This window comes from Amblyraja radiata, chromosome 11, assembly GCF_010909765.2.
Source record: "Amblyraja radiata isolate CabotCenter1 chromosome 11, sAmbRad1.1.pri, whole genome shotgun sequence".
Taxonomy (NCBI): domain Eukaryota; kingdom Metazoa; phylum Chordata; class Chondrichthyes; order Rajiformes; family Rajidae; genus Amblyraja; species Amblyraja radiata.
Window position 1 is genome coordinate 53,110,848 of NC_045966.1, and position 9,664 is coordinate 53,120,511.

Below are 9,664 nucleotides of genomic sequence, written 5' to 3' on the forward strand. Positions count from 1 at the left end.
CTTTCATCCTCCACAAAGAGATGGGCAGTTCTAAAATCATTTTTGCAACCTCAGACAAAAGTGCCCAAATATTTGTCAGACACTAGGTGGGAGGCACATGCAAAAGCAACAGAAACTATTTTGGAAAGTTACAGTGCTATCACTGATGCCCTCAGTCATTTGTACTCTGATGTTAATGTGAAGGGTGATACCACGCTTCAAGCTAACAATCTTTTGCAGAAAATGGAAGAACTGGAATTTGTGTTTATGCTGCATTTTTGGACCCGTCTGCTAGGTCATTTCCACAAGGTCAACAAAGCCATTCAGAAATCCAAACTGTTATTGAATACTTGTACAAGTTTGTACAGTTCACTTCAGGATTTTGTAAGCAAAATTGGAGAAGATTTTGATGAGCTTGAGCAACAAGCAAAGGCCAACTTGCCAGATGTTAACTACAGAACTGTCACAGGGAGACAAAGAGTAAGGAAATGGCAAGGAAATGGTGGAAGTGCACCTGGTCCTGATGCTTTTGGTAAACTCTCTTCAAGAGATAAGTTTAGGATAAAATCCTTTATTCCTATAGTAGATGCACTTGAAACCAATTTAAAAAGAACAGGTACTGTGTACAGTGAAGTTGCACAACAGTTTTCCTTTCTTGCTAATCTGGTCGCATCTAAGCACGAAATTCAGCAAGGTGTTGAACTGTTGATGGAAGCATCCCCAGAAGATGTTGACCTGAAACTTACTGATGAACTTTTGCACTTTCACTCATACGTGAGACAAAGCCAAAGGTATACAGAAGAGCACTCTCTGTCTCATACAGACCATTATCAAATAATATACAAAGAAACAATTCAGATGGCCTTCCCTAATGTGGAAGCAATCTTGCAGCTGTTTCTTAGCTTAATGGTCACCAACTGCTCGAGAGAGAGAGGTCTTTTTCAAGACACAAAAGAATTTAAAATGAATTGAGGTCCACAATGTCTCAAGAGAGGTTGTCTGCAATGAGCATTCTGTGCATTGAGAGTGATAAACGTAGACAAACAGATCTTGGTGAACTTCTGGATGATTTTGCTATGAAGAAGGCGAGAAAAAAACATTTTTGCTCTTAGTGTATTTGTAGTATCTTTATTTCTTAATATTCCACATTCAATTCAAGAGACACTTATTGTCACATGCACCAATTGGTACAATGGAATTTGGGGTCACCAACTGACGTCGGAACGGGAGAACATTCTCAGCGGCTTGGACTTAAGAATCAGCCACTTCCTACCGGAGACCGCGGCTCCCGAAGTCCACAGGCTGAGCTGGGCGGAGATTCAGCTGGCGGCCCTCGGCAAATGGTTCCCAGGGCTCTGCGATGTTGAAATCAGCGCAGCCCGAGGCTGGGAGCTCCATGATGTTGAAGCAGCAGGCCCAACACTCCAGAGCTTCAAACGCCGATCCAGGTAAGGCATCGCCCGCTCCACAGTGAATCCAATATGTATTTTAAAACCAACTGTTTAATGACAACTTACAGTAGGATCTAAAAGTGCCACACTGTCACTGTCGGTAGTCATGGTCCTCTAGTCGTGGGGTGGGGGATTGGGGGGGGGCCTCACAAGTGAAATAGCTTAGGGCCTCTCTTCATCTAAATCCGGCCCTGCCTGGGCATTACAGTTTTCAGGCTCCTGTGCCTTTTTCCTGGTGGCAGGAGTGAAATGAATGTATGGCCAGGGTGGTGTGGATCTCTGATGATGCTGACTGCCTTTTTAGGCAGTGACTCCGGTAAATCCCTTCGATGGTGGAGAGGTCAGAGCTGGTGATGAACTGGGCAGTGTTCACAACTTTTTGCAATCTTTTTCGATCCTGGTTATTCAAGTTGCCGAACCAGGCCATGATGCAACCAGTTCATATGCTCTCGACTGCACACCTGTAGCAGATCAAGAGAACCCTCTCTGACATACTAAATCTTCGTAATCTTCTCAGGAAGTAGAGGCGTTGATGTGCTTTCTTTATAATTGCATCAGTGTGCTGGGTCCAGGAAAGATCTTCGGAAATATGCACACCTAGGAATTTGGAATTTTTGACTCTCTCCACCATCTGATGTTGATCTAAACAGGATTGTGAGTCCTCATCCTCTTCCAAAGTCCACAACCAGTTCACTGGTTTTACTGATATTGAGAGCCGGGTTGTGCTCTCAATATCAGCCATTTGGTCAATCGGTCGATTTCACTTCTATACTCTGACTCATCACCATCTGTAATTCCTCCAACAATGGTGGTTTTGTCGGTGAACTTGAAGATGGAGTTCGCACTATGTCGGCTACACATAGAGTGAGTAGAGCAGGGGTCTGAGCACGCAACCTTGAGGTGCTCCCGTACTGATTGTTAATGAGGAAGAAGTGTTTCTGCCTTGTTAAATTGCCCAACCTACTGAGTATTTCAAGTATTTTCATGTTACAATTGTAAGCAATGCCAAACTAACAAATTTGATACAACCTAAGTTAGAGCCGCAAGTGACTCTACACACAGTACAGCTCAGGAATAGGCCCAATGTCTGCTGAACATGATGCCAAGATCAACTGCCTGCACATGATCCATATTCCTCCATTTGCATCCTTTGCATCCACATGCCTATCTAAAAGCCTCTTAAATGCCATTATCACATCTGCTTCCACCATCACACCTGGCAGCGCCTTCCAGGATCTCACCACCTTCTATGTAAAAAAAATCTACCACCTCCCGTAAACTTTGTCCCTCTCACGTTAAATCTATGCCCTCATGTCTTTGACATTCTCACCCTGAAGAAAGGGTTTTAACTGTCAACCATACCTATGCCTCTCATAGCGTTGTATACTGCTCTCCGTTCCTCCATCAACCTCCAGTGTTCCATAAATCTGATGCCATCCAGACTTGACTTTCACCACATAAGAAAGAAAAAACTTTGACATATCTTCATGGGCCCCACATTCCCCCGCTGCATACCAGCCTTCTGTGAATCATGCACTTGATGTTCAAATCACTGTCTCTCAAATCATAGGGCTATCTCACAATTTGATGAATGTGCATCTTTATTATTTTTTCTTCTAAAATTGACAATTTTGCATATTTCTGCAGTAAACTCACTCTGCCAGATTTGGTCCGCTAACTTAGCTTATCTACATTCTTTTGGTGTCTCCTTATGCCCTCCTTACAACTTACTTTCCTAGGTACACAAAAATGCTGGAGAAACTCAGCAGGTGCAGCAGCATCTATGGAGCGAAGGAAATAGTCAACGTTTCAGGCGAAGAAAGGAAAAAGGAGGAAGAGGAGCCCGAGGGCTGAGGGATGGGAGGAGACAGCCCGAGGGCTGAGGAAGGGGAGGAGACAGCAAGGACTAACAAAATTGGGAGAATTCAATGTTCATGTCCCCAGGAAGCAGACTCCCCAAGCGGAATATGAGGTGCTGTTCCTCCAATTTCCGGTGTTGCTCGCTCTGGCCATGGAGGAGACCCAGGACAGAGAGGTCGTATACGGAATGGGAGGGGGAGTTGAAGTGCTGAGCCACCGGGAGGTCAGGTTGGTTATTGTGGACCGAGCGGAGGTGTTCGGCGAAACGATCGCCAAGCCTCCGCTTGGTCTCACCGATGTAGATCAGCTGACATCTAGAGCAGATCTCACCCAGACCTGCAACGGACCACAACTATACTTCATCCGCCGGAAGATCCACCTCTTCAATCAAAGATTACATAAAGATTCCTGGCCTACCTTTACTCCACCAAGGACTCTAATTTTTTCTCTGTAAAGCACTTTGGCTTCAACATGATTTGATTTAAAAGTGCTATATAAATAAAAATTACTTACTTACTTACTACTAAGACATAGGTTGGTGAAGCACCACAATTATAAACCAAAAGCAATTGGAATAATTGTTACTGGCTACTAGAGTGACTAACATTGATTAAAAGAAACAGCATGGAAACTGTCCATCATTGATCACACGGTCACACCAGTTTTATGTTACCCCACTTTCTCATCCACGCCCTACACACTATGGGCAATTTACAGAGCATATTAAATACAAATCCGAACGTCTTTGGGATGTGGGAGAAAAACGGATCACCTGGTAACAACTGCAATCAAAAGTTCAATGATCCTTTATTCTCACGTGTGCAGAGGTACAGTGAAATTTGATTTACCATACAGTCATACCAAAAAAGCAACAAGATACAAAACTACATAAAGATTAAACATAAACAGCCACCACAGCGGCGTGTGAGAATCCCCAGGGCACAGAGCATAAGCGGAGACCCACTGCCATCAGTTCAATGTCCGGGCCACACACACACGCTCCTTCACTGTGATGTGACCAGAGTTGTATCGACCACTGTCACTCTCTCTGCAGTCCCTGTCCACCCGACCAGTCAGAAAGCCGTCCACACTCGCACCAGACTCCAGGATGTCGTCATGGATGTAAAGCTGCTGGCCCTGACGGCATCCCCGGGCGCGTGCTCAGGGCCTGTGCTGCACAGCTGACAGATGTCTGGACTGACATCTTCAACCTGTCACTTGCCCAAGCAGTTGTCCCCACGTGCCTTAAAACCACCTCCATCGTGCCAGTGCCAAAACACTCCACTGCGGCAAGCCTCAACGACTTCCGCCCAGTTGCACTTACCCCCATCATCACCAAGTGCTTCGAGAGGCTGGTCCTGGCACACCTCAAAAGCTGCCTACCCCCCACACTGGATCCCTATCAGTTTGCCTACCGCAAGAACAGGAGTACGGAGGATGCCATCTCAACGGCACTTCACTCCGCCCTCTCCCACCTCGACAACAGAGACACTTACGTAAGAATGCTGTTCATCGATTACAGCTCAGCATTCAACACCATTATACCATCAAAACTGATCACCAAACTCGGTAACCTGGGCATCGACCCCTCCCTCTGCAACTGGATACTGGACTTTCTAACCAACAGACCCCAGTCTGTTAGGTTAGACAAGCACACCTCTTCAACCCTCACCCTGAACACCGGCGTTCCACAGGGCTGTGTGCTGAGCCCCCTCCTCTACTCCCTCTTCACCTATGACTGCACACCTGTACATGATACTAACACCATCATCAAGTATGCAGATGATACAACGGTGATTGGCCTCATCAGCAACAACGATGAGTCGGCCTACAGGGAGGAGGTCCAGCACTTAGCAGCATGGTGCGCTGACAACAACCTGGCCCTTAACTCCAAGAAGACCAAGGAGCTCATTGTAGACTTCAGGAAGTCCAGGGGCGGCACGCACACCCCCATCCACATTAACGGGACGGAGGTGGAACGTGTTTCTAGCTTCAGGTTCCTGGGAGTCAACATCTCCGATGACCTCTCTTGGACCCACAATACCTCAACTCTGATCAAGAAGGCTCACCAGCGTCTCTTCTTCCTGAGGAGACTGAAGAAGGTCCACCTGTCTCCTCAGATCCTGGTGAACTTCTACCGCTGCACCATCGAGAGCATCCTTACCAACTGCATCACAGTATGGCATGGCAACCGGAAGGCATTGCAGAGGGTGGTGAAAATTGCCCAACGCATCACCGGTTCCTCGCTCCCCTCCATTGAGTCTGTCCAAAGCAAGCGTTGTCTGCGGAGGGCGCTCAGCATCGCCAAGGACTGCTCTCACCCCAACCATGGACTGTTTACCCTCCTACCATCCGGGAGGCGCTACAGGTCTCTCCGTTGCCGAACCAGCAGGTCCAGGAACAGCTTCTTCCCGGCGGCTGTCACTTTACTCAACAACGTACCTCGGTGACTGCCAATCACCTCCCCACCCCCCGGACACTTATTATCACTTATTATTATTTATTCAAATCATTTGCTATGTCGCTCTTCCAGGGAGATGCTAAATGCATTTCGTTGTCTCTGTACTGTACACTGACAATGACAATTAAAATTGAATCTGAATCTGAATCTGAATGGAGCCATGTCCCGCAAACACCGAGATCAGTGGTCTTACGGCACTCCCTCCGAGTCCCCACCAGCACAGGCAGCACGTCCATCTTGTTTTTCAGCGACCTCACATTCCCCACTGTGATGGAAGGCAAATAACTTATACCTCCTTCCTCCTTTTCTCCCATGATCTGGGCGATCGAAACTTTCCGCAGTTGGGGCAATCGATGCTCCCGCTGTCAGCGGTCGAAGACCCCGCAACGGGGCGATCGAGGCTGCCGCGATCAAGGCGGTCGAAGCTCCTGCGGTTGGAGCTCCCGAAGTCGATCCCTAACAAAGGGACCGCCAGCTCCACGATGTTAAGGCTGCAGTGCGGAAGGAGATACGATATGGAAAAAGTTGCATCACCGTCGAGGGAAGAGATAACAAAAGTTTCCCCTAACCCCCACCCCCCGCATAATAAAGTATTAAAGATTCACTAAAACATACAAATAAAACAGACTAAAAACAACTAAAGAAGGGACGAGACAGGCTGTTGGCAGAGCTGCCACTTACGGTGATCACAGGAAGAATGTGCAAACTGCACACAGACAGCACCGAGGTCAGGATTGAACCCAGGTCTCTGGTGCTGTGAGGCAGCAACTCCACCACTGTGCTACCCTTGTTAGGCAAATAAAAACTGAAATTGCTGGAAACATTTGGATGATCAGGCAGAATCTGTGAAAGAGAAAATGTGTTAATATTTCAGGTTGAAGACTGCTTGTCACTGGGAAAAAGAGGTTTAAGGTTAGTTTTAAGTTGTGGGGAAAGTGGGGGAGGAATGAATAGCAGCAGTGAAATACGTCTGATAAGGTGGGAGGACTGCTGAGCATTTACTTTTATTTCACTTAGCTGCAAGTTTGACTAACAACATTTAAAAGACAAGAGGGGCGGTACTGGACCTCCTGTTAGGAAATGAGATGGGTCAGGTGGCAGAGGTATGCGTTGGGGAACAGTTCGGGTCCAGTGATCACAATACCATTAGTTTCAATATAATTATGGAGAGGGACAAAGCTGGACCTAGGGTTGAGATTTTTGATTGGAGAAAGGCTAACTTTGAGGAGATGCGAAAGGATTTAAAAGGAGTAAATTGGGACAGTTTGTTTTATGGGAAAGATGTGGAAGAGAAATGGAGTACATTTAAAGGTGAAATTTTAAGAGTACAGAATCTTTATGTCCCTGTTCAGTTGAAAGGAAATCGTAAAAATTGTAAAGAGCCATGGTTTTCAAGGGAAATTGGACACTTGGTTCGGAAAAAGAGGGAGATCTACAATAGTTATAGGCAGCATGGAGTAAATGAGGTGCTTGAGGAGTATAAAGAATGTAAAAAGAATCTTAAGAAAGAAATTAGAAAAGCTAAAAGAAGATATGAGGTTGCTTTGGCAAGTAAGGTAAAAGTAAATCCGAAGGGTTTCTACCGCTATATTAATAGCAAAAGGATAACGAGGGATAAAATTGGTCCATTAGAGAGTCAGAGTGGCCAACTATCTGCAGAGCCAAAAGAGATGGGGGAGATATTGAACAGTTTCTTTTTTTCGGTATTCACCAAGGAGAAGGATATTGAATTATGTGAGGTAAGGGAAACAAGTAGAGTAGCTATGGAAACTATGAGGATCAAAGAAGAGGAAGTACTGACACTTTTGAGAAATATAAAAGTGGATAAGTCTCCAGGTCCGGACAGGATATTCCCTAGGACATTGAGGGAAGTTAGTGTAGAAATAGCAGGGGCTATGGCAGAAATATTTCAAATGTCATTAGAAACGGGAATAGTGCCGGAGGATTGGCGTACTGCGCATGTTGTTCCATTGTTTAAAAAGGGGTCTAAGAGTAAACCTAGCAATTATAGACCTGTTAGTTTGACGTCAGTGGTGGGCAAATTAATGGAAAGAATACTTAGAGATAATATATATAAGCATCTGGATAAACAGGGTCTGATTAGGAACAGTCAACATGGATTTGTGCCTGGAAGGTCATGTTTAACTAATCTTCTTGAATTTTTTGAAGATGTTACTCGGGAAATTGATGAGGGTAAAGCAGTGGATGTTGTGTATATGGACTTCAGTAAGGCCTTTGACAAGGTTCCTCATGGAAGGTTGGTTAAGAAGGTTCAATGGTTGGGTATTAATGGTGGAGTAGCAAGATGGATTCAACAGTGGCTGAATGGGAGATGCCAGAGAGTAATGGTGGATGGTTGTTTGTCAGGTTGGAGGCCAGTGACGAGTGGGGTGCCACAGGGATCTGTGTTGGGTCCACTGTTGTTTGTCATGTACATCAATGATCTGGACGATGGTGTGGTAAATTGGATTAGTAAGTATGCAGATGATACTAAGATAGGTGGGGTTGCGGGTAATGAAGTAGAGTTTCAAAGTCTACAGAGAGATTTATGCCAGTTGGAAGAGTGGGCTGAAAGATGGCAGATGGAGTTTAATGCTGATAAGTGTGAGGTGCTACATCTTGGCAGGACAAATCAAAATAGGACGTACATGGTAAATGGTAGGGAATTGAAGAATGTAGGTGAACAGAGGGATCTGGGAATAACTGTGCACAGTTCCCTGAAAGTGGAATCTCATGTAGATAGGGTGGTAAAGAAAGCTTTTGGTGTGCTGGCCTTTATAAATCAGAGCATTGAGTATAGAAGTTGGGATGTAATGTTAAAATTGTACAAGGCATTGGTGAGGCCAATTCTGGAGTATGGTGTACAATTTTGGTCGCCTAATTATAGGAAGGATGTCAACAAAATAGAGATAGTACAGAGGAGATTTACTAGAATGTTGCCTGGGTTTCAGCAACTAAGTTACAGAGAAAGGTTGAACAAGTTAGGGCTTTATTCTTTGGAGCGCAGAAGGTTAAGGGGGGACTTGATAGAGGTTTTTTAAATGATGAGAGGGATAGACAGAGTTGACGTGGAAAAGCTTTTCCCACTGAGAGTAGGGAAGATTCAAACAAGGGGACATGACTTGAGAATTAAGGGACTGAAGTTTAGGGGTAACATGAGGGGGAACTTCTTTACTCAGAGAGTGGTAGCTGTGTGGAATGAGCTTCCAGTGAAGGTGGTGGAGGCAGGTTCGTTTTTATCATTTAAAAATAAATTGGATAGTTATATGGATGGGAAAGGAATGGAGGGTTATGGTCTGAGCGCAGGTATATGGGACTAGGGGAGATTATGTGTTCGGCACGGACTAGAAGGGTCGAGATGGCCTGTTTCCGTGCTGTAATTGTTATATGGTTATATGGTTATATGGTTATTTAGTCAAGTACATGGATAGGAAAGGTTTAGTGGGCTATGGGCTATGGGAGTAGTGGAGATGGGGCATTTTGTTTTGCATGAACAAGTTGGGCCGAAGGGGCTGTTTCCATTCTGTATAACTCTATGACTCTAAAACTAAAAATTAATTAGTCTTAAAAGGAAAAAGTCGGCGGTTTTTAACAGGTAAGAAACTACGCGTTTCGTGTGTTAACAGTGTATGCCGGAAGCTGCCATGTTCTCCAGACGGATTGAGCTGCTCCGTGCATCACGCCCTTTGACCCGATGACCTTACGTGCAATCCCCCTAAAGGAAGTATCGTGTGTGAGCAGAGTAAGCATAGGGATCATATAGGTGGTAGAGTAGATATGGGGTGTGTATAGGAAGTACAGAGAATAAAGAGTGTAAAAGGAGTTCTGGTGAGGGTATGAGGATTTATAGTGAGTGAAGTAGTGGTTGAGAAGGCGGGTAGGGGTCAATGATGTGAGTGCTGAGTGTTTCTAG